Consider the following 25,262-nt stretch of genomic DNA (forward strand, 5'->3'; position numbering starts at 1 on the left):
ATTTTGACCACTTTTATGGATCGTTTTGAAATACTTTTTCTATGTTTTTAATTGCTTTTAAGTACTTTTATTACGTTTTTCTAGTATTTGTAGTTCCAAGACTCTTTTCAGGTAACTTTGGGAAAAGCTTAACAAAATGGATAGAAAACCAGATTCAGCGCAGAGTCAAACCGTCAGAAGATCACCCCCGATTGAAGGTCTTCTCACCGTCTGATCCAGCTCTAATTTGGAGATCTTAAAGATGGAAGTATCAGCTTTCCAGCACACTTCACAGCCTGGCAATCCAACGGTTCAATCAAAAGATACGCGAAGAGCAAGATGTCCCGTAAACCAGCCGGCAAGCGTTTCCACCCGCGGCCAACAGACCAATCCCCGCGGTCACGCACATCCCGACCGGGGCCAGCCACCCATTTCCCGCGGTCACGCACATCTCGACCGCGGTGATAGATAGGACTTTTATAAGACTCAGGGCTATCAATCCCCTTTGTCGAAGTAGCACAAAGAGGTATCAATCCAGACAAGTCAACGAGACACTAGACTATGATGTTTGTTCATTTAAGTCAAGACAAAAGGTGAAGGTTTTGAACTAAGCTAAGTAACAAACGATTAAGCATGAAAGGTAAAGCAAATGATTAGATCTAAACAGAGACAGGATGCAAATAATAACTGAACGATTCAGATGATGATAGTATGTAATAAAGCAAGGAACTTTAGACGAGATACTTGACTCGGATGCTTCCAAGTTCAACTAGTTGGTTAATGTATCAAAACATCAAGCAGTTTCATTTAACTTTGAACTCAAGGCATGTTAATCTTCTCATGAAAGTATTAAGCATCTAAACTGATCCTCCTTCATACCAAAAATGTCTTTTGAGAAGCATCGAATCAATCAGCAATAAGAATCAGTTCAAAAATGTCATTTAAGAGAACGAACTATCACTCTCGTGATGAAAGACTCTTAAACCCATAACCGAGTGGTTCAGACATTTCTACGAACACTTTTGATGCGAGATATGTCTCAGATCTGAACCTCAAGTGATGTGCTTGGATCCAGCCTAGAGATCTCGTCGGTTAAAGAATGAAACATGCAAGACTAGACACCTAAACCCACTAATCTACCTTGAAAGCACCCTAATCTACTCGTCTAAAGCCGCTTAAACGACTACTCACTAATCATAACGAGCTCACTAAGTCCTTTGCAAGACGTGTAGCTGGTCATGATGAGGAGTTTAATGTTAGATGATCAAAGAAATAAAGAAAGAACAAGATTTCTCATGCAAAAGCGAGATATCGGATTAGAATCATCCAGTTTCACCAAAGAGGCAAGTTCTTGAAGCTAAAAACAGATAAGAGATCAGATGATTAGGTTTTTAGTCTCAAAATGTATATATAGCAAAGGTAAAGTGTCGCGGGTCAGCCCGGAACAAACCGGGTACTGAACCGCGTTCTTGGGCTGATGGGTGAGTGCCACGGTGTGTCGGAGAGTGAAGCCGAGGTCTTCATGTCGAGGAGCGCACGTGAGTCCAGATCCAAATGAAGATCTCGTGAAGAACACGGCAAGAACATGCATGAACCCTAGTCTTTGATCCATCTTCACGTGTGTGTTTTTGAGCAGCTTTGTTCTTGATTCTGGGCTTGTGACAATGGACCTCGGGATAAAATGCCGAGGCGCTTGGACGTCGAGGGGTTCGGGAGAATAGGGTCCGGCATGCACGCCGAGGTCGCTACACCGAGGTGCATGTTCAACACTTAGTCGTTTCCAGCTCCTTTCTTACGTGTGCATGCCTTGATCCCAACGTGCCGAGGTATCTATACGAGGCCTAGCTCAGGATACTTCCAAAATATGAGCCTTGACTTGGCTGATGTCGAGGTAATGATGCCGAGCCCTGAAGAAACACTTAGCGCGTATCGCAACATATTTGGGCCCGTATCGACCATGTCGCCTTCCGGCGGCAGTAACTTTCGACCCACGACTCCGAATGCTCTGAGACCAGTTTCATAGTCAAGGTGACTCAATAAACTCGAACTTTGGTGAAGAAACCGTCGGAGCTTGGGAAGTGGAAGGCTTCCTGGATTTCATATCTTTGAACCGCATTGGAATCACCGGGAAATAAGCTGTTTGGACCGGTGTGAACTCCGGAGACTTTATCTTTCAAACCACTCGTCCGAATTTAGCGATCCCAACCGTTCTGAAAAGGTCTTTCAAAGCTCTCAAACTTTGATGAAGACCGGGCAAGCTGGTTCGGTCCGGAAAGGTTCCGTCCGCCGTGATCTTTGTACTCCACCGTTCGGTTCTCGGATGCGCGTAATGTTGGTGCATCTTCCGGAAGCTGTATCTTTCTCCCCACTGGTCCGAATTGGATGATTCCAACTGTTCTGGGATCTTTGTTTGATTATCTCCAACTTTGCTGAAGACCCCGCCAACTGGTTCGGACCGGATGGTTCCCCGGATTGCTGATCTTTGAAACGCACGGACAAGGACAAATTTTGGTCGAGAAAAGCTTCCCGCGGTAAGGAAAATGGCCGAGGGTTGTGTACCGCGGTAAGCTTTTTGGTCGAGAAATTCCTTCGCCTCGGCCAAAAACTCAACCCGCGGTATTTACACCTGATCTTCGACCCAGGCTGACTTTGGTCGATCGGTACGGACTTTGGTCGGTGCTGAGCGATCGGTAAGCTTTTTGGTCGAGGTTGAACGATCGGTAAGGATTTTGGCCGAGGTTTCTTGCCGTCCGGTAAGCGATTTGGCCGAGAAATTCCTCCAAGCGGTTTTCACCATTTTTGACCCTTTTCTTCACCGTCTTCTTCTCTGCTCCTCTTCTTAGGCTCCAAATGACTCCCCAAGCACCTGATAAAGACTTCAAAACATGCAAAACTCTTTGGGACCTAATGCAAGCCCTAAATCCTATTTTCATGCCTAAAGACTCAATTTACATGGGGAAAACACATAATGAGGACTCTAAAATGCACTCTAAATGATGTAAAATATAGACATATCACGCGGCCATCTAATTCCGACCCTGAAGGCCCATTTCTGAAGCCCATATCATTTTCCCAGCCTTGATTCTGGAACCCTAGACCCTAGAGATGTCTTGAGCACTATAAATATATGTTTTAGGAACCCTTATTTGTATGACCTCATATGTTCTTATTGTTTTAGAATACTTTTTAAGTTTTAGGTTTTAGGGAGAGAGAGATTTGTCTCTTGAACCCTTGTTCTTTCTTTTTCAATTTCGGTTTCTATTCTACTTTTTAATACTATGTTTTTGATTTCGTTCATTATGTCTGAGTAGTTTTATTGTTGGGTCTAAGGGATTTTTGATGGGGATTTATATGTTCGGTGAGGATTCCATGAGCTTTTGAGCCGAATCTTAGAACTTTTTCTTCTGAATTCGTTTTTACTGCATGAGAGTAGCGTCATGAACTACAATCTGATCCAGATGCTTGGTGACACGAAAGTGTTCATCAGGTGTCAGATCTAGTTTGGGAGAGCAAAACAAACATAGGAGTGGAAACCTAAATATGGGCGATTTGTGAATGCTGACGAGTCTTAAACATAATGCATCTCTTCGTTTCCAGGGCCAGAGTGGAAACCTACTAGTCAGGGTTGAGAGATATAGTTGTCTATGATCACGACAGTGGCGTATTCATACGTCCGTGACTCCAGTTCGAAAAGTTTAAGCTAAGATCTTATCAAATTTACTCTCTAGCAATGTTTTGAATCGTTCATACCCCTGAGAAACCTTCCCTGAGCCCCAGCGCTTTCTTTCTTAAAGATTTACACCAATTTTCATTCAAGCTTTAGTCTAGTTTATTTACTTTTTCAATCAATTTTCATTCAAGCAATTAGGTTAGCCGTTTTTCCCGTTTGCCCGTTTTCGTTAAGTTTAGTTATTAGGTCATTTTAATTACCGTATTTTCTCTTTAGGATTTGTTTTTACATTTTAAACACACCACCAAAACCCTCACAAAACTTGCCTGGTTCTAGACTTCCTTACTTTATATTTCTTTCGAAGGCTTTTGCAGGAAAGATCCTCCTTCTCTGTGGATTCGATCCCTAAGTACTACAATCGATCAGCTGTGCACTTGCGGCTATTGATTTCATTTAGGGTAAAACTTGACAACCCTCATGACACATCACATCACCCACTCGCACTCCCAAGTCGAACAACTTACGGACTTAGCATATTTTCAGCTTGAAAGTTTTTACCCTTGCTCTGAGTTACCTTACCCGCATATTTCCAGTCGCAGCTTGTTCCCCGAGTTCAATCCTTCATTGCTGCGAGTTAACCAAGTCGCACAATTATTTCGCAGCATTTCCTGTTTTCTCGGACCAATTCGCGTTTGGGGCAACATAACTTCCAGGATACTGGTCCAAATGACTTGATTCAAAATCCAGTGAGAAGGCAGCTCAATTTCCTAGAGTATTGATTAAGAGTGAGAGTGCAAGCAGGGAAAGGAAAGGTTACGGTAAACATGGTTCTGCATCAGCTCAGGAGGCTCCGGTTTCTTACTTCGGGACACGCCTGTCTCCTGATTGCGTTATCTCCTGACTCAGCACTCCAAATAGGATGATATCAAGCGTTCTGGAAAGAAGGCTCAAAGCTCATGAATCTTGATGAAGATCCCGGAAACTGAATTGGAGAGGAAGGGCATCGTCCTGAGTGATATTTGCAGCACATTAGATCGGTCCAGAATGGATGCAAGATAGGTATGTCTTCTGTCGGCCATAACTTTCAGCTCACTGCACCGAATCCATTGATTCTAACTGTTGTGGAACCATGAATCAATGTTATCAAACTTTGATGAAGGCCCCAAAACCTGAATCGGATGGTAAGGCTACCCGGAAGAGTGTCATTAGTGCATATCGGAAGCTGGGGATTTTGGCCGAGGTTTCATGTACCGCGTACACGTTTTGGCCGAGTCTCACGTACCACCGTACATGTTTTTAGCCTAGGAAGCTGTTTCCACGCGGTATGAGATTTTTTCCGATGCTACTCGATCCGGTAAGGTTTTTGGCCGATAGAAACTTCCCAGTAAGCATTTTTGGCCGAGAATTTTCTTCTTGCGGTACATGGAAATGCCGATAAATTCCAAAACACCCTTTTCACCATTTTTGATCATTCCTTCACCATTTCTTCACCTGGTTCACTTTCTCCACTTCAAATAACCTCCAAATGAACCTGTTTAACACTCTGATGTGTTATGAGGTGAGGGAACAAGTTTTATCCTTAATAAAAACAAATGAAAGCCGCAAGTGCAAAGCTAACCAGTTGTAGTACTTAGGGATCGAATCCACAGGGATTTGTGTGCCTAGTATTTTTCCACGGTTTCTAAGTTTATGTCTAGACTAAATCGGTTTTAAAGGGATTTTTGTTCGTCACGGATTAAATTAAAATTAAAGAAAGCAAATAAATATGTCCTAGAAAGCAAGTAGAAAATCAGATGGAAGGAAATGAGACAAGTAAGGATTCTAACTAAAGAAAATAAAATGCAGATCTAAGAAAGCAAGTAAATATCGATTGGTTTGTAAACAGTGATTAAAAACGCTAGACTTTCGGGAACTCTACATGGATTATAATCGGTTTCAACACTAGGGATTTTAGATTGGGATTGACAGTATCGAAATATTAAGTTTCTAGAGCTAGAGTTCGGCGGTATGACTAAGTCACCGTCATGATCATAACCAACTGTTTCTCGCAACCCTGGCCAGTAGGTTTCCACTCTGGCCATGGAAGGGAGAAAGCGTAAGAGCTGCACAAGACTCGTCAGTACTCACAATTTCGCCGCAGGTAGATTTCCACTCCTATGGAAAAATTGCCTGTTTCATTCTAGGTCGGATACTTAATAAAAACTTTCGCAACACTAACTATCTAGATCAAATACGAGGTGATCAATCATGCATACATGCATTAAAGATGAGAATAAACAGAGAACATAGTTAAAATCCCAGATCTAAGAACCTAGATGTCTTAATCGATTATGAGAGCCCCTTTCGGGAACCTTATGCTCAACTCGGGATCTACTCAGCCATGGCTGAGGTCGACATCATCATTGGTTTTAATAAAAACAATCAAAACAGTAAAGAAAAGAGATGAAAGATAGCTTCTCTATTGATGAACTCAGAGTTGAAAGAATCCTCTCTAAAAATCGCATAAAACAGCTGGAAAAAGGGTTTCTGTAAAAATATTAAACGTGATGTCTAAAAACGACCTAATTGAAGTATTTATAGTCTTCGATACTACAAAGTCTCTAGGGTTTCGGAATTGAGGCTGGGAAATGAATTGAGCTTTAGAAATGGGTTTTTTAAGTCAGAGATGTCTAGTCGCGGTCGCTGTCGCGTGAGGTGTGACCGTGGGGAATGAAGGCTTGGCCGCATTTGTTTGAGGTGTGACCGTGGGGAATGAAGGCTTGGCCGCGGTCGTGTGGCTCTGGCCACGGTGGATGGGCTGCTGGCCACGGTCGCGTTGCTTGCCGGCCGTCTTCGAATGTCTCGAGGCAAATGGAATATCTTGAGATCCAACCGTTGGAATGTCTCCAAACCAAGTGCATTTGAAAGCTGGTTGAGTGTTCGTCTCTCCATGAGAGTTCTGACGGTCTGAATTTATCCAAAAGAGTCTTTTTGTTCTAATTTGCACCTCTTTATCCAAAATTACCTGAAAAGTCTTTCAAAATCCGAAAACATAGAAATCCTTTAAAACTTGTGAAAATGGAGTAAAAACACCTGCAAAAGATATTAAAGTGATCCATAAAAATGGTCAAAATCCGGTGTTATCACACTCCAAACCATGCAAAACTCTCTTGCATCTAATGCAAGTTCTTAAGTCATAAAACAAAGCTTAAGGACCTAAAATGCATGAAATGAGACATGATTTGGACTAAAATATGCAAACTAAATGATGCATTTTATGAATATATCACAGATGCCTTCAGAAGTCTTGAGTAAATTCTCAAAACATCAGATGGGTCTTCAACAAACCGGAGTGTGTTAAGCCCAACACCAACAAACCCATCTCTGCAAAATTAGGAGTAGTCATTGTATGGATTAAAATTTCATTTGCCCCTCAAACTGGAAAAACAATCAGCTCTACCCATTCTATTCACTTGTGCCCCCTTCCCTTTTAATGAAATGTGTTGTGATCATCTTGCCCTTTTTATTATTTAATTACAAATTAAATGAAAAGAAATTCTACCAATTTCAGAAGCTTTAATAAAAATTTTGACTAATGAGAATAAACAAATTTCAGCAAATCAGAAGTGTTTTTTCAAGGATTCGTCCTATTAGATTTGCCTAAATTTCAGGCAATCAGAAACTCTCCCCTTTTTTTGTCAATTCGACATCGGTTTCCCTCCTCGTTTAGTTGGATCATCGGGTTCTTATTCTTCTTCTTTGCTCACTCCGGATCCGTTGTGACAGCTCTGCCCACACCAGTTCCTCATCCACCATTAAAGCTCAAAAATGAGGTTAGTTATTCAACTGTAGAGGAGATGGATTGAATCTTTGGATTATGTCAATAAATTTATCCCTAGAAACAAATCCAATCCTACCCAATCCAATTGTGGATTTCAATTGGATTTACAATTTTGGGGATTTAAAATGGTTTTGTAACATTGTTATCCGTCGTTAATTTGGTTTAGAATAAGTGCATTGTAAGTGATGGGTTGTAGTAAATTGTTGATAACACCTGATTTTGACCATTTTTATGGATCACTTTCAATATCTTATGCAGGTGTTTTCATTCAGTTTTGAGGTTTTTAGAAGGTTTTTCCATTTTTTTGAGTTTTAAAAGACTTTTCAGGAAATTTAGATTCTTGCAGTGCATTTTAGAGCAAAAATCATTTTTGGATAAATTCAGTCCTACAGAAGTTTGGCAACCAAAGAAGACATATTCAATGTCCGATCATCCCCAAATTTGGAGACATTATGTATGAGAAAATCAACTTTTCGACACATTTGGAATCAGTGCAATCCAATGGTTAGATCTCCAGATATCATCAATGCACTGAAGGCCAATCAATACAGTCCGGGAAGGGAAAAAAGTTTTCACCCGCGGTAAAACACCTCCCCACAGCGGTTAAGGAGCTCTCACCCGCCGTGGACCTCTATCCAAGCCTTAGAAGCCCAAATAAGGCCCAAGACACTTTCTGCACTCATTTTACAAGCCTTAGACACATAGAAGAGGAGAAACACTATAAATACTATTTTTTAGGTCTTTTGTAACTAAGCCTCTTTCATCTCTGTGAGAGAGAACTTCATCTTAGTTTTAGGTTTTATTTTTAGAAGCTTTTCATTGCCAAACACTGTCTTCAATCAGTGAAGTTTTTCTGCAACTTTGTTTCTTTACTTTATTTCTTTTTTCATTCTTAAACCAATGATGATGTCAAGCTCAGCCATGTCTGAGTAATAACCTTGTTGGGTGAAGGAACCATCAAAGGGGATCTCATGTTCGAATGACATCTAGGTTTTTAGGTTAAAGGACAAGTTTTTAAATGATTTTCCCATTCATCCAAATCTCAAAGCGATTCTCACGATTGATCACCCAGAGTCTGATCCAAAGTTGAATCTGAGCCACGAGAGTCTTGTATCTGGGTTACCTGAACTGGATATTATGGACGTCCCCGTCATAAGAGACTGAAGCTACCTATAGAGGTTGCCTAAGCCGAGATGGATTCCGATCTGAAATGTATGATCTTATTCTGGCATGAGAGCGAGAGTTAATTGCCGAGTTTCAGTGATCAGATGATTAAAGTGATGAGAGTTGGCTAATCTTATAAGTGTCTATCATAATTTTAGAATCATAAAAAATTCTTACCTAAATTCCCTGTGTCATAGATCATGAACCCTAGAGATGAACCCTAAACCTAGCGCCGTTTTTCATATAGTTTTTAATCGATTTTTCAAGCCTTTTTAATTTCTTGCTAATTTAGATTTAGTGACAACTAAAACCCCCTTTTAATCTGTTGGTCTACAACTTTTTTTTAGCATCAGTTAGGAGTCCTCAACACACAAATCCCTGTGGATTCGATCCCTAAGTACTACTGCGTTTGTTGTGCATTTGCAGCTTTTGTTTAGCGTACAAGTTGTAGTTGCCCACTGCACCCGCATCAAGTTTTTGGCGCCGTTTCCAGGGGTTTTTCTGTTGTTGGTTTGACTTTTTAATCTAATTTTAATTCTAGACCACAAGATTTTTGAGTTCTGCTGGAGCTTTTCTAACTTCTCTTTTTAACCTTACTTTTTAATGCCCCTAGATGATACCGATAAACACAAAAGAGAACTTTGGAGACTCAGACGAAGCATGCTCAAGATAGCCGATCCAAACGCCCATCGGGAAAATCCTTTAAACAGTGATCAAGATGGTGACAACGGAGATGATGATGATCGTGATTCAATTCACGATGATGACCGAGAAGCTGGTCATGAAGCAGAAGGCCAGCCACAACTGGAGGGAGAGGGAAATCAAATCCCTAGATGTGTTGCTGATAACCAAAGGAAACAAGACCAGGCCGATCCCGAAGAGCAAAGCGATGATGAAAACATTGTTCCACATAATGGAAGAGGAGGAAATCGACATATACAACTTGTCAATCTTGCGAGAAGACAGCCCTGCAGTAAACTTATTGCCGATTTTGATACACCTCACCACCACTTTCAAAATAGATTAGCTATTCAAGTACATGTGCAAGCAAGGGTTTTTCGAGATAAAACCTCAGATTGTCTCCCTGGTGAAGCAAAATCAGTTCCATGGAAACTCTACTGAGCATCCTATGGATCACATAGATCTTTTTGAAGAAATCTGTGGCATGGTGAGAACCACTCTAGGTTCTACAGATTATGTGAAGTGTAAGCTTTTCCCTTTCTCTTTAAGTGATAAAGCATTTGGATGGTTAAAGTCTATGCCATATGGCTCTATTACTTCATGAGAAGAATGAAAGTCAGCTTTACTGAACCACTTTTACACCAAGTCAAGATCGAACCAGCTCCAAAGTTTCAAACAAGGCCCCGTCGAATCATTTTACGAGGTGTGATGATAACTAAGGTTTTCAAGGCCTTAATAAGGGTTATCAATCCCCTTGTCAAAGTAGTATAAGGGGTGTCAATCCATATGTGTGGTAGTTAGGCACTAGTGTATGTGATAAGTTCTTAAGTCAAGTGATCAAAGATGAGTTTTGGTGTGAACAAAGTAACAAGAAAGCATAAAACAAGGAAAAAACAAGCTATGATTAATGAACTAGGCAAGCAAACAAAACAAGATGATGGTGATTAAGCAAATGATAAAAGCTAAACCTCTAGATGTGATCATTGATTAGGGTGCTTTAGATATTGAATCATGATGCTAAGAACATAATGCAACACTTGCTACTCTTTAGTCTAGGCTTCTTAATCAGATTAATTCATTCCCATGACAATAATCCCTTTGCAAATCACTTAATCAAGTCTAACAACCATTAGATATAATCAAGCAATCAGCAAGCATAATGCATCAAGCCTAATAAGTGACCAAACAATCTCTCAACCAAGAAGACTGAATCTTATACAGAAAGACATAACAAGCAATCACATGATCTCAAACATTTCAACTTAGAACTCTAATCTAGACTAATCCTCTCATGAAGGCATTAATCTCTACACTAATCCACTTTCAAACCAAATCATCATTTGTGAAATATGAATCAATGAGCATTAAGAAACAGTTCTAATATGTCATTCATGCATTTAACAAATCATTCCCATGATGAAAAAGGCATAAACCCTTAAGTTAGCTCATTCAGGCATTTCATCAAACACCTTGTGGGTGGAGAAATGCCTAAGTTCTAGATCAAGCTTATAATGAGAGATCTAGCATTAAGAGCAGCTAACAAAGGAAATGAAATGAGAATCTAGACCCTAAACATCACAAATCAATCATCTAAGCACCCTAATCTACACACCTAGAAGTTTAAAAGATGACTACTCACTAATCATGAAAAACACATCTAATCTTTTGCAAGAGATGATGTTAATCATGATTAGAAGCAGAAATGAGATGATGAGATGATGAGAAACAGCTTTGGAATGATCAAATCCCGTAGATATCTCTTAATCAAACTCGTTTTTACACTAAAAAGGAAAGAGAAACAAGAGAAAACAAAGCTTAAGTCTTGGAAAAAACCCTAAAAAGCATATATAGTGTCTCTTGCGGACCGGGTCAGCCCAGGACAAACTGGGTCCTGACCCGGCTTTGATGGATAGTGGTGTGGTTTGCCACGGTCAGATGATGCTTGGACAGACCGTGGCAAACTGACCGTGGCAAACTGATAGTGTCAAAGTTCTTGGACAGATTCTTCATGATCAAGGTTGTCATGGCTTGATTTACACCATGTCTAGTGGCCGTGTCTCTTCTTTTTTGGGTTTGGGTGATGAACTTCTTGGATTGCCACGGTCTAGTATCTCTTGGTCAAGCCCCGTGGCAAGTGGTCGTGTCAAACGCCGAAGGTGTGTAAAAGTTGCCACGGTCAAGTCCTAGACCGTGGCATTGAAACCGTGTCAAGTGCCGAATGCTTGTAAAGTCCTTCCCAGCCAAGTGTTTGTTTACCACGGTCAAGTGTAGACCGTGGCATGAAGATCGTGTCATTCACCGAAGGTGTGCAAAAGTTGCCACGGTCAAGTCCCAGACCGTGGCATTCATCGCGGCATGTTTCACTTAGGTCGCATCATTCAGGGTTGTCTGGACCACTTCGCATTCCGGAGAGTGTAATTCATAAGATACTTGTCCGAATTGAGTGATTCCGGTTGCCGAGGACAGAGGGTTCATATATCTCCAACTTTGGTGAAGGAAGGTTCGGTGCTTGGGAAATGGAAGGCTTCCTGGAGGACTCATCTTTTCAGTGCATTTACACGATCAGAGAGAGACGTCTATACATGTGTCTATTCCGGAGACCGTATCTTCCTGATCATAGCTCCGAATTGAATGATGTCTGACTTCCTCGAAAGAAGACTCAAATGTCTCTGATTCTCATGAAGGCCCGGGAAACTGAATCGGCCTGGAAGTGCACCATCCGTCGCATTCTTCAGAGCTCATCGGCTTGGTTCAAAACAGCAGCGAGACAGGGGTTTCTTCCGACGAGCTTAACGTTCAGCTCACGAGTCCGAATTCCATGATTCTACTTGCTATGGAACCGTGATCCAATCCTCTCCAACTTTGATGAAGCACCCGACAGCTGAATCTGACCGGAAGATTCCCCGGACGGGAGATTTCGGAAACATGTCTGCACCCGGAGATTTTGGCCGAGAGATTCAATAGCCGGTACGCGTTTTGGCCGATAAGGTCTACCCCCGGTACATGAAAATGGCCGATAAAAAAACATTCCTGGTGCGCGAGAATGGCCTAGAACCTCCAAAAACCAAATTTCACCATTTTTGAAGCCTTGGTCACCATTCCACTTCCTGGATTCATCTTTTCAGCTCCAAATAGCTCCAAATACACCTGATAAACACTCAAAACATGCAAAGACTCATTGGGACCTAATGCATCTCCTAAGTCCTAAAACAAACCCTAAGGACCTAAAATGCATGGAATAAGATATGATTTGGAATGAAATATACAACCTAAATGATGCAAATTATGAACATATCAACTCCCCCACACTTGTCCTTTGCTTGTCCTCAAGCAAAAAGAGCAAATGAGAGAAAGAGGTTGGATGCATTGGGAGTTCATATTCCTTAATGAGAGAAGTGCTCACAATGAGAATTCAAGTTCATGCTCAATTATGCAATGCAAAGCCATACTCAGATATATATCAACCAAACAAGGAATCTCCACAAGTTCTTCTCTCTCTCAACTCTTTCACATTCATTAAGCTTTTCTCAGGTGAATCCAATGATGCAATGTTCAAACAAGCTGGCTTGGCTGGGGAGAGGCTATGAGATTAAAATGATCTCATCAGAGTTCAAGCGGGTTTAATGCAGCAAAGGGATCTCTCTATGAATGATCAAACTTTGGCAGAATGCTAAAGGTAAAAAGCAACCTATGCATACAAGGGCAAAGACTCATCACACCCCACCCTCTACTCAAAGCTTTCTCACTTGCTCACTCTCTCAAGAACCTCACTTTTCACACTTATTTCCCTCTCACTAGGGGACTTACTTTTCACTTTCACTCTCAAGTCTTGGAGTTCAAACTTTACACAGCTCTTTTTCTTTTGCAACCTCTAGCCTCTTTTTTCTTTCTTTTCAAAACATTTGAGCTCTTTAGCTTCTTTTTTTTTCCTTTTACTTAGAGGCTAGACTATTTCTTTTCAAGACACCAGAGCTCACTTTCTTTAACTCAAAACTCCAAGACTGATTTCTTTTTCTTTCATTCCCCTAGCTATTTCCACTTTCTCTTTTCCACTCATCTCACCTTTTTCCACTCACCAACAAGTCTTTTCCCCCACACTTATTCCTCGCCAATACTCTCAGTTCCTTGATGTTGAAACACAACACTCAATGAGACCTGCCCTTGTCGCTCTAAACCTAACACTTTCTGCTAAGTTTGATCCAAGGTGGCCTTTCAATTCACACACAAACATTGGCTTGAAAGAAGGATGGGTTCAAGGTGAGGGAACTGATCCATGATGCGGATTCAGCTACTTGAGCTAAGGAAAAATGGCGGTAAAAACAATGGTTCTATCTCAAGTATGTATATCGGTATCCACAAGCTTTTTCAAACAATGCATCACAAGATATTTTCAAGTCAAGTTCAAGGTTCCCACTTAATTAGAGTTGAGTTCAATTCAAACTTGCTTCTCAGACTCAGATCATTTCAGACTTTGCAAGCACAGAAAAAGATTCACAAGCATATTCAGTTCAAGTTCTCAAAGTGATGTACTCTCTAGAAAACCTATCATTACTCCCTGCAAGATGCAACCTACATGAACATGCAATCTAGACTCAATCCTAAAAATGAGAATGCAACTACATGATCATTTTTTTGTGAAATTTTTTCAGATTTTTCCATTTTTTGGGTTTTTATATGCACTTAGATGAATGCAAAATGAGACTCAAAGTGAAAAGGAAAATAAGAGCAGAATAAACATGATTAGTAAACACAAAACCCCTTCCCCACACTTAGATAACACATTCCCTTGTGTTATAAAAGCATGAAGGTGAAGTGCAAAGCAAAATCACAAAATGCAAAGAGAAAAATAAGCTAAGCTAGATGCATATTTACAAAGGTTTGGAGTGATACCTGGTGTGGTTCTTATGCAAAAGGGAAGTGAGTATCTGCACCAGATGAGGCCAGACATCACTGGAGATGGGTTTGGCTTGGCCTGAACTCCCTTGTGCGGCATGGACTTGTCTTGGACCAACTCGCACACTTAAGTAGCACACAGGCGTCCATCAAGTTTCCATGCCGTAAACCCTTTTCTCAGCCTTCTCACATGCTTCATTCCACTTTGTCCCTGAGCCATAGCCTCCAAAAGTTACCTGGGACCTGAGAACAGCTCACAAAACCCATCAAAAGATCCTAAAACATAAAAAGAAAGGAGAGAAAAGATTAAAAAGATTATATACAAGGATAAGCTTGGGGTGTCTCCCAAGAGCACTTTGTTTAAAGTCACTAAGTTTGACTTTGAAAAACCTGTTTTTAGCTGGGGTGAGGTTGAGCACTGATGCTTTTCAGCACTTCAATGGTCCTGAGCAAGAAAGCTGAGTTGGTTTGCTGCCTTTGGGAACCATTAGACCCTTGTCCTTGAGATCCCATCTTGAGACCTTTGTCCACCAGCTCTTGAATACCATCTGGGTCTTTATCAAAGATGGCCTTTGTGAGACATGCCCTCACTTCAGCAAACAGACCTGGTTTCCCATTGCAATCCAGCTTATACTTCAGAGATCCATCATCATCAACCCAAGGAGTGAGATCAAAGTCTTGGGAAGAAATATCAGGTTTAATACTCTTGTCTTCTGATGCTGAGCCATCACTTTTGGTGTTAATCATCCTTAGATCACTAAGTGTAGGAGACCATGAGAGCAAGATATATTTTTCTCTGATCAATGGCCCTCCATTCTCATACTTGTAACCAGAGTTGATGTGGGGTTCTTTCTCATTTTCCACAGCTGAAAGAGATTGGGATCCACCTAAAATCCCAGCACTTCCCACATACTTCATCTCAAGTACCTTAGGCGGTTATATCTCTTGGACAAATGATCCACAAAATTCAGCTAAAGGTGGTTGAATAGGGTAAAAGGCATCCTTATCCACCTTTGTAGGCACCACTCTTTGAGTATCAAAGTCAATCATTGCACCAGTGGTGTTGAGAAATGCAGTTCCAAGCAATAGGGGGAGCTCTTTGGTCTTCTTCATCTTCATGATGACAAAATCAGTGGGGATTACACATTCACCAACTTGAATTGGATAGTCTTCTAAAAATCCATATGGTTTCTTGGAGTAGGAATCACCAAAGGTGATAGAAGAAGGGTAAGACGTTATAGACTTGACCTTTAGCTTCTCCATCATATCTTTAGACATTATACTCACACTTGAGCCTGAATCACACAAAGCATTCTCAACTCTAAAGTTGCCAAGAGTGCAAGAGATGGTGAACTTCCCTGGGTTGCCTAGCTTTGGGAGGGAGGTGGGCTTCATCTGAGTTGATTCAGAGGTGGAGGCACAATCTGTTGGCTTTGCTTGACCAGTTGTTAGATCCTTTGTTTCAAGAGACACTGAATCATTCCCTTGCTGAACAGAAAGAACTGAACCGGTTGCCCCCGCACTTTTGCTCTCAGTGTCCTCATTGAGTTCATGTAAGAAGCCCATGAAATCATCTATAATGGTGTCTTCATCCTCATGAGTTTGTGCAGTCTCACTAGAAAGTTGACCATAAAGGAGATCTTCAATCTCTTGCACAGCAGCTGAGTGGTCATCATTGGAGTAAATGGCATTGCAATAATCCTTTGGGTTTTGAACAGCTTTACCAAGAAGAGAGACTTGTGGTTCAGAAGTGCAGATGCCCTTGTTCTTTTTAATAGACTTTAGTTCAGCGCCCAGTGTCTCCAGGTCAGATACCATCTTTTGTTGTCCTAGTAAGAGCTGTTGGAGAACAACATTGAAATCAGGACTTTGTTGAACAGGTGGTGGGCCAAAACCAGGAGGTGGTGGCCTTTGTTGTAGGCTGACTTGATTTGTGAAGTTATTCCCTTGATTCTGAACCGCTGGTTGCTGTAAACCCTGTTGACCTTGGGAGTTACCTTGGTACTGATTCTGTTGGACAAAGCTTTGAGGAGTGTATATTTGGTCTTGGGGGTTGGCCACATTGTTGCTCCTATATGACAAGTTCTGGTTCTTGTTGAAGTTGTTGTAACCCTGAAACTTGTTCTGATTACCTATGTAGTTCAACTCCTCTTGTGTAAGGCCCACTTCATTGATGTTCTCAAAGCTTCCACTTCCCAACTTTGGTGAAGTAAGCTTCGGTGCTTGGGAAGTGGAAGGCTTCCTGGAGGGCTCATCTTTTCAGTGCATTTACACGATCAGAGAGAGACGTCTATACATGTGTCTATTCCGGAGACCGTATCTTCCTGATCATAGCTCCGAATTAAATGATGTAGGACTTCCTGGAAAGAAGACTCAAATGTCACGGATTCGAATGAAGGCCCCGGAAACTGAATCGGCCTGGAAGTGCACCGTCCGTCGCATTCTTCAGAGCTCATCGGCTTGGTTCAAAACAGCAGCGAGACAGGGGTTTATTCCGACGAGCTTAACTTTCTGCTCACGAGTCCGAATTCCATGATTCCACTTGCTATGGAACCGTGATCCAATCCTATCCAACTTTGATGAAGCACCCGACAACTGAATCTGACCGGAATGTTCCCCGGACAGGCGATTTCGGAAACATGTCTGCACCCAGAGATTTTGGCCGGGAGATTCAATATCCGGTACGCGTTTTGGCCGATAAGGTTTACCCGCGGTACATGAAAATGGCCGATAAAAAAACCTTCCTGGTGCGCGAGAATGGCCGAGAACCTCCAAAAACCCAATTTCACCATTTTTTAAGCCTTGGTCACCATTCCACTTCCTGGATTCGTCTTTTCAGCTCCAAATAGCTCCAAATATACCTGATAAACACTCAAAACAGCAAAGACTCATTGGGACCTAATGCATCTCCTAAGTCCTAAAACAAACCCTAAGGACCTAAAATGCATGGAATAAGATATGATTTGAAATGAAATATACAACATAAATGATGCAAATAATGAACATATCATGTGGGAGCGATTCAAAGAGTATTGATAACACCCGATTTTGACCACTTTTCACCATTGATTTCAAATGCTTTAGACGGATGTGCCTATCCAATCAGAGGGAAGGACGGAAGTTGCTAATCAGAGGTGGGCAGGGTTCCTCTCCACACTCTCAACCTTAATTATCTTTCTTTTTTTTCAAAGGTTTTACTTAGTTTTAGGAACTTTTATTTCCATGTATATGTAGTTCCAAGGCTCTTTTCAGGAAACTTAGGGAAAATGATGGCAAAATGGAAGAAATCCACTTTTTCAGCTCAGAGTTAGACCGTCGGAAGTTTGGTAACAAATGGAGGCCTTACGACCGTCTGATCCAGCTCAAATTCGGAGACACTCAAGAGGAGACAACCAGATTTCCATATCACTTTACATCACAAAGATCCAACGGTGCAATCAAAAGATACCTTGAGAACAAGTTAACCGAGTTCACCAGTCCCGGAAGACTCTCACCCGCGGGAAACACATGTTTTACCTGCCCTGGAAGACTCTCACCCCCGGTGGACCTTAGGACGAGCCACAAGGCCCAATTAACATCAAATCCCACTTCGACATTCCTCTTCAGAGAAGCCCTAAATGAGACCTGGAAGACCTTAGACCATCTCCAACCCTACTGCGAATTTCACTGCAAAATAGAGTTTGGAGCAAGATTCTCTCAAACCCTACTCCAAATCTCACTCCAAAATGGAGTTACTCCATATATGGAGCAAAAAATAGAGTTTCTCCATTTTTGTTTTTGGTCAGAACTCCATTTTGGAGTAAAAATAAAGCTTACATTTGAGTAAAATACAACTCCATTTTGGAGTTACTCCAAAATAGAGAAAAATATAGAGTCATACATTGGAGATGCTCTTAGAACCTATAAATACATTGTTTAGCAGCCCTAAACGAGTGTGTGTTCCTGTAATGAGATTTTGAGCCACCAAACTCTGTTTTTCTAGGGTAAGGCAATGGAGATGGGGATTCTTCCCCAGATCCATTGTTCTTTCTCCTTTTTATCTTCTTAAATTTTCTTTTTCATTCTTTCGCATCGTTCTATGTCTTTCACCATTCCTTGCATCATGTAGATTAGTCCCAGAGAGTCAAGTTGTTTGAAGATATCGACAAGCATATATATCGATTAGTATTTCTATTGTTCTAGACTATATTCTGGATCTCATCTCTTCTAAGTTGTTCATAAAGCACGAGAGTGCTGTATCAGATCATCTGTACCTAGCTTCAGAAGAACATAGTCGCTATAGGAGTCGAAAGCTAACTATAGAGAAGATGTGAGCAGACGAATTCAATGTCTTATGCATGATCTTAAGTTTAGCATGAGAGCGAGAGTTAATTGCTATATCTAAGTGATTAGTTGATTAAGGTGACGAGAGTTGGTTAATCATACATATGTCTATTCTAGTTCCATGCAGATTTCCAGAAACAGGTGAAGATAAATCGCCCGGAAGCTAATTGAAAATGCTATCATACATCGATTAGAGTAAACCGGAGAAGTCTAAGTTGCCACCTATGAGTTTAAGAGTCTTTATTTGAGTCGATATGCTTGAGATATTCTTTTAACAATTCATCCTGCATTGCATCTTATTTCTTGTGAATATTAGATTAGGTTTAGTTTAGGATCTTAACCAAAAACCCCAAAACTTTTATTGGTTTATGACTTTGCTTACTTCCCTGTTTGTTGTTTCTCGCAGATTAGACATCTTCTCTATGGATCGACACCTTAAGTCCTACAACGTACATTTGTGCACTTGCAGACACTAGACTTTTATAAATTTAAAACTTTTGGAGGAACAATGGGCTAGTTAAAAAACAACCCTAGGCCCGCAAGCCCATCAAGTATGAGAGACACTGTCCTCATCATGGTTTTTCTGGAGCAAGCCTGCTAATCACCTTCTACAGAGGACTTCAGCAGAAAGTATCAAATTTCTCTTAACACTGTCAGCAATGGAGATTTCGGTTCAAAAACTGTGACACAAGGGAGAGCACTCATCGAAAATCTACTTGTAGCCAACAGAAACAACAATCCTGAGTATGACAGATCAAAGAAGACTATCATTAGTCATGAGTCAAGGGAGATTGCTGAGATAAAAAGCATGGTAAGTCAACTTCTTAAATTTCAAAATAAGAATGTACATGCTTCTGATACTGCTGTAGGTAATGAAGAAGATGGAGGATATGAAGATGATGGTATATATTCTCAAGAAGAGGAGGTGAATTTTGTTGGAGCACAAGGGATATATTAGAGCCGATTCAGTCCAGCTTTCAACCAAAATTTCAAGAATGTCAACTTCAACAACCTTTTATACCGAAGTCAAGGAGCTGAGAACCCCTAGAACCAACCTTATCTGCAGCAACAGAGGCATTTTCCAAACAAGTTCCAAAACGGGAATTATGAAGGAGGAAATTTCCAACAAAGACCACCCTTCAATCCTCAACAGGCGTAGACCAGCTCATTAGAAGCAACCCTCTCTCAGCTTAGCAATCAAGTGAAATTGCTTGAACAAAATGTGATGTAGACATCTCAGAGCAATGAGAAATAGTTTAGAGAGATGGGACTAAGGATCGACTGTATGTACAATGACTTGAATGGGAAGTTTGAATCTCTTGCATCCCATGTCAAGAAATTGGAACTACAAATAGTTCAGACTGTAGATTCATGAAAAGGTAGCAAGGAGTTTTGCCAGGAAAATTGGAAGATAATCCAAAGAAGCTCTGCAATACCATGACAGCAGTCCTTGAAGGAGAACCAGGCGAAGACCCTAAGGAGAAGTCAAGCCACGAAACTCTCATGAAAGATGCAAAAACGGAGTATGGAGGAGGTCAGAACATTTCAGTTAAGGTAACAAAACGTTTACCTGTCCAAAGACTCAAAAAGTCTTAAGGATCCAGGGCTATTTTCTTTCACTTGCTTTATTTCTGGAATTGAATTTTCAGATTATTTATGTGATTCTGGTGCTAATGTAAGCATTATGTCAAGATCTGTTGCTGAGATACTTGGTATAAGAACACTTGTCCCTTCTCCAGTAAGGATATTTTTTGGTGATTCATCTCAAAAGAGAACAAAAGGAATGATTCAAAACCTGCCATTGGTCATTGGAGACAAGATCATTTCGGCTGATTTCCAAGTCTTAAAGATGGACCAGGGAAAAGAAAGACCTTCGATATTTGGTCGCCCATTCTTAGCAACTGTAGGTGTTATCATTGATCATGCAAATCACTGTTTAATTTTCTTAAATGTGGAGAGGAAAAAGTTCTACAGAACTACACCGGATCAAGCTCCAATCCGCAAGGACAAGCTCAAGGAGAAAGTTTTGGAGAACAAGAAGGAACTAAAAGCACTTGCATATAAGCAGTTTGCAAAGATCAAGATAATGATACCACCAGACATTGGCAAGGAGAAGGAAGAAAACCTTGAAGGAAGAAAATCATGAAGGAATTGTGGAGAAGACAAAACATGTCCTTAAGGATGCAAAAATCTTTAAGAAAGGAAAGGAGATTGTGATTCGAGATGAAGGAGATCTAAAGTTTAAGCTCAAGGGGATTCCAAGGAGTATTATTCCAAGAGATTCCGCTTCTTTTTCTCAATCCTAATCCCAATCCTTCTCCGCCTGAGACTCCGCTTTCTCAAACTATCCAAGCTGAGTCATCCAAAAGGAAAAAGAAGATGGCTCCCCCGGTTCCTCCCGCAGCTCCGCTCAATACACCTAACACCATAGATTTTGTTGGAAAGGGCAAGATGGTGGAAGAACCTAAGAAATCTAAAGGCTCTGCTGTTAAAAACCCAAAGAAAGCGTACCACAATATTTTGATTGACTCTCCATCGGAGCCTGACCGGAATCATCATCATGCGAATCCGAGTCAGATGCAGCCAGTTCTTGTGATGAGTCAATTCGGTCAGAAGAAGATGACAACCCTGAGGTTGATGAGCAGTTCGTCGAAGTTATTTCAAAGCGGCAGAGTAAAGCTTTAAAGAAGCAGAATTCCACCAAGGGCAAAGGCCCCAAATCCACATAAGTTTTATGTTAGCAGACCTTTTTTGTTGGAACGTTAGAGGGTTTAACGATTCCGTTCGGCGTAGTAATTTCAGGAAGTGGCTCAGGCATAGTAAAGCCTACATAGGTAGTATTATTGAAACAAAAGTGAAAGAATCTAAGTCTCTTAAGTATGTAAATTTTTCTTTTCCGGGTTGGCATTTCGCAAGCAACTACGAGTTCTCTGAATTGGGTAGGATATGGGTGATCTGGGATCCAAAGGTGGGGGTTTCTGTTCGGTACAAATCAAGCCAGATGATCACCTGCATTATTCGATTGCCGGGTACAGTTTTCGATGTTGCTGTTTCGTTTATTTACGCGGTTAACACTAAAGATGGCAGAACTGCATTATGGGATGAGTTGGTGTTGCAGTCTCAAGACCCTGCGATAGGTGGAATCCCCTGGATCGTCTTAGGTGACTTCAACCAGGCTCTTGATCCTTCGGATAGCTCCAAGTTAAACTCTCGGATTACTAGAGGGATGGAGGATTTTAGGCGATGCCTTAACACTACTAGCCTCTCTGATCTTGCTTTTTGCGGGTCTCACTTCACATGGTGGAACAAGCAAGTCGACCATCCTCTGGCAAAAAAATTGGACCGTGCTTTGGTGAACGACCATTGGTTCCTGTCCTTTCCGCTTTCTTTTGCTCATTTTGAAGAAAACCTGTTTTCTGATCACTGCCCGTGCAGTATCCAGCTTGGTCGGTCCCGATTAGTTGGGAATAGACCTTTCAAGTTCTCTAATTTCCTCTCTATGCATCAGGACTTCATTCCAATGATCACTGAGGCTTGGGCTTCATTTGCGGTTAAAGGCACTCGGATGTTTACTTTTGTCAAGAAGCTTAAAACGCTAAAAGGAGTTATCCGAAGCTTCAACAAGCTGCACTACTCTAACATTGAGCAACGAGTGGCTGAGGCTCAAGAGAAACTTCAGAAGTGTCAATCATTATTACTTAAGGATCCGACCCCCACTGCTGCCTCTCAAGAGAAACAGGCAGCTAAGATTTGGGCTGAACTAGCAGAAGCAGAGGAACGGTTCTTATTCCATAGATCCAGAGTCAATTGGTCCGATTGGGGAGATAAGAATACTAAATACTTCCATCGTGTTATGACTGCACGAAGAGCAAGCAACCAAATTCATTACCTGCTTGACGCTCATGGTAACCGAATCGAAAAGCCTTCTGATTTGAGTAACCACTGTATCGACTTCTACAAGAATTTGTTAGCAGGAGTGGAATCCACCCTATCTCCTTCTGATTGCGCTTTGGTTCACTCCCTCTGCAGGGTCCAGTGTCCTAAAAGTGCCCTGGACTCTATTAATGCTCAAGTCACGCCAGAGGATGTACGTAATGAGGTTTTTTCCCTGCCTTTGAATAAGGCTCCTGGCCCCGACGGTTACACGGCTGAATTCTTCCGTGCCACCTGGTCTATCATCGGTGATGATTTCAGCAAGGCGGTGCTTGAGTTTTTCTCCTCGGGTCAGCTACTTAAGCAGGTTAATTCAACGCTAATATGTCTTATCCCTAAGAAACCAGGAGTTGACCAGCTTAAAGACTTCAAGCCGATTTCATGTTGCAACTCGGTGTATAAGGTTGTCTCCCGGATTCTGGCTCGCAGACTTCAGGCAGTTCTTCCCGGTATGATATCTAATACTCAGCCAGCTTTCCTCCATGGTCGTTTATTGGTTGAGAATGTTTTGTTAGCTACTGAAATGGTCCAAGGGAGCAACCAAAAGAATATTTCTAGGAGAGGCTTGCTTATGGTCGACATTCGAAAAGCTTTCGATTCGGTCAAATTGGAATTTGTTCTGGAAACGTTGAGAGGGTCTGGTTTTCCGGCTAAGTTCATCTCTTGGATTCAACAGTGCATAACTACGACCAGCTTCTCAGTTTGTTTAAATGGAGGTATTAATGGGTACTTCTCGGGGACCAAAGGTCTTAGACAGGGGGACTCTATGTCGCCATATCTTTTTGTCCTTGCTACGGAAGTTTTTGGGAACCTGCTTCAGTCGAAGTTTGATGCGGGTATTATCGGTTATCACCCCAAAGGCGGAAATCCTCGGATATCGCACATTGCATTTGCTGATGATGTTATGTTGTTCTACGACGGTAAGCCTTCCTCCCTGCATGCGATTGTTGCAACTGTTGCAACTCTTGATGAGTTCTCTGCTTTCTCGGGCTTGTCTATGAACAGGGATAAATCTGCGCTATTTACTGCGGGTCTGAACCATGTGGAAACCGAAGCATCTTCATCGCTTGGCTTCCTCATTGGTTCCTTCCCAGTCAGATATCTTGGCCTCCCTTTGATGCATAGGAAGCTTAGACAGTCAGAGTACTCGCCGCTTATTGATTCCATCACCCGGAAATTCAGCAATTGGATGGTTAAAACGCTTTCTTTTTCCGGAAGACTGCAGCTCATCTCTTCTGTCATCTACGGGTCCATAAATTTTTGGATATCAGCCTTCTCTATACCGAAATGCTGCCTCAAATTGTTGGAGACCCTTTGTAACCATTTTCTTTGACAGGGATATACATAAGAAATCAGGAGTGAAAGTGTCTTGGAAGACTTGTTGCCTCCCTAAAAAGGAAGGAGGGCTTGGCTTGAGAAACCTTTGCACTTGGAACAAAGTCCTCAACTTGAAGCTTGTGTGGTTGCTTTTTTCGAACAGTGGATCATTGTGGGTTGCTTGGAATAAAGAGCACAGACTTAAGCGACTTAATTTTTGGGCTCAAGACGACACCACTTCCTCTTCATGGCTCTGGAAATCTTTGCTTCACCTTCGTCAGTTAGCTAGGCGCTTCCTTGGGTGTCAGGTACACAATGGGGAGACCTGCAAGTTTTGGTTCGATGATTGGTCTGAGTTAGGGCCTCTGATTCACGTCACTGGTGCTGATGGGCCTCGCCTGATGGGATTATCTGCCGAGAGCTCCGTATCTGAGGCGGCTACTAGAGGAAGGTGGAAACTTCCCGGAGCTCAGACGCGTTCCCAGCCGCTGTAAAATATCCGGAGGATGCTGCTGGCTACTACAGTTCCAACATGTTCTAAAGGACCTGACACTTTTACATGGCAATGTGATGTGTCGTGTGGTGAGGGTGTCAAGTTTTACCCTAATTGAAATCAATAGCCGCAAGTGCACAGCTGATCGATTGTAGTACTTAGGGATCGAATCCACAGGGAAGGAGGATATTTTCCTGCAAAAAGCCTTTGAAATAAGTTAAAGTAAGGAAGTCTAGAACAAAAACGGTTTTGTAGGGGTTTGGTAGTGTGTTTAAAATCTAAAAACGAAATCTTAAAAGAGAATACGGAAATTAAATGGCCTAATAACTAAACTTAACGAAAACAACTAAAAATGATAAAAGCGGATATTCTAATGCTTAAATGAAAATGAACTAAAAAGGAAAGACAATATTGAACTAAAGCTTTAAAGAAAATCGGTGTAAATCAATGGAAAAGAAAGCGTTGGGGTTCAGGGAAGTTTTCTCAGGGATACGAACGATTCAAAACATTGCTAGAGAGTAAAATTGATAAGATCTTAGCTTAAACTTTTCGAACTGGAGTCACGGACGTATGAATACGCCACTGTCGTGATCATAGACAGTAATCTCTCTCAACCCTGACCAGTAGGTTTCCACTCTGGCCCTGGAAGAGAAGAGATGCATTATGTTTAAGACTCGTCCTAATTCACAAATCGCCCATAGGTAGGTTTTTACTCCTATGTTTGTTTTGCTCTCCCAAACTAGATCTGATACCTGATGAACACTTTCGTGTCACCAAGCATCTGGATCAGATTGTAGTTCATGACGCTACTCTCATGCAGTAAAAATGAATTCAGAAGAAAAAGTTCTAAGATTCAGCTCAAAAGCTCATGGAATCCTCATCGAACATATAAATCCCCATCGAAAATCCCTTAATCCCAACAATAAAACTACTCAGACATAATAAACGAAATCAAAGACATAGTATTAAGAAGTAGAATAGAAACCGAA

Source organism: Eutrema salsugineum, unplaced genomic scaffold (genome assembly GCF_000478725.1).
Source record: "Eutrema salsugineum unplaced genomic scaffold, Eutsalg1_0 scaffold_16, whole genome shotgun sequence".
Lineage (NCBI taxonomy): Eukaryota > Viridiplantae > Streptophyta > Magnoliopsida > Brassicales > Brassicaceae > Eutrema > Eutrema salsugineum.